This window comes from Pteropus vampyrus, unplaced genomic scaffold, assembly GCF_000151845.1.
Source record: "Pteropus vampyrus isolate Shadow unplaced genomic scaffold, Pvam_2.0 Scaffold124, whole genome shotgun sequence".
Taxonomy (NCBI): domain Eukaryota; kingdom Metazoa; phylum Chordata; class Mammalia; order Chiroptera; family Pteropodidae; genus Pteropus; species Pteropus vampyrus.
Genome location: NW_011888905.1, coordinates 290,115 through 291,363, shown reverse-complemented (window position 1 = coordinate 291,363; position 1,249 = coordinate 290,115). Strand labels below are relative to the sequence as shown.

The 1,249-nt window shown below is 55.6% G+C and overlaps 1 non-coding gene across 1 annotated transcript; it reads left to right on the top strand.

Annotated features, from left to right (window-relative positions):
• Positions 1-1,167: 1,167 nt before the first annotated feature.
• Positions 1,168-1,249, top strand: TRNAS-GCU. Its single transcript has one exon. It is a non-coding gene; the product is annotated as a tRNA-Ser (tRNA).

Genomic DNA, 1,249 nt, shown 5'->3' with positions numbered 1-1,249 from the left:
CTGCAGCTGTGGAAGCCGTGGCCTGCGACCGGAGGGGACAAGGTCGCAGGAATAGGAAGGGGCTCTCGGGTGGTTTCCCACAGCTGGTGACCATTCAGAGATCTCAGGGGTACAGGCAGGGCTGCGCCCTTTGCCATTTTGTCCACAAGAACTCAAAAAGTCGCAGCGCACGGGAGGTGGTTGCCCAGTTTGTGGTGGCGGAGCTAACACCTTGACCCCTGGGCCCGCAGGTGTCGGGAAGGAGACTAGGGCTCCTCATCCAGGAATTGTCACCTGGAACCTGATGGGGGCCAAGTCGTGTGGGGAGACAATGATCCAGGCAGGTGGAACAGCCTGGGTAAGGACATGGTGTCTTAGGACAACCGCATATAGAAATCTAGTATATGATAAAAGTGGCATTTCAGATCATTGAGTAAAAGGTTTTAATGATAGCTTTTCGGTCAATTATACTGGAAATTTGGAAAAAAATAAATTAGATCTATTTCTCACACCACACACAAGAATAAACTTGGTGCCACAAATATATATTTGCAACTTTCTTAATTATAAATTTTTAAAAATATTTAAATCTAAAAGACAGCTGAAACAGCTTCCATGCCCCGCCCCCCTCCGAATCGATTTCTCGCTGGTGAGTTTCACAGCCTCAGTATCCCTCGGAAAACGGAGGGGAAGTGGGCAGCCTGACCCCTAGAAGCCACCCCATAAGTACATAGGCATTTAGGGGATCAGAGCTCACGGTCCCTCGCACGCGGTGACCGGGACACGAGCTCACGGGCGCAGGGCCCCTGCAGCATCGACGGGGCGTCACCCTGCAGCCCCCTGTCCTGTTTCTAGAAGTGTTTACTCACCGTGAGTCAGGACTCTGGATGCGCCCGCTCCCCGGACTCTGAGGGGACCCCGGGCCCCTGTCGCCCAAGAGCGACCAGGCCGCAGGGAAGGGGCGAAGGCCTGGCACGCGTATTTCCATCGCGTCCCGACGGCTTCCTCGCAGCTCCCTCCACCCCCGGCCCTGTTCTCCTCCATGGTGTGGAAGGAAAGAAGGGGACCCTTGTCCCCACGTCTTCAGATGTCTCCCAGCCACGTCCCAGGGCCTCACTACCCAGGACGGCCGGTGAGTTCCCGAGAACAACGCCTAGAAGCATGTGCTCCCAGCAATGAGAGTGCGGGGACGAGGTGGCCGAGTGGTTAAGGCGATGGACTGCTAATCCATTGTGCTCTGCACGCGTGGGTTCGAATCCCACCCTCGTCG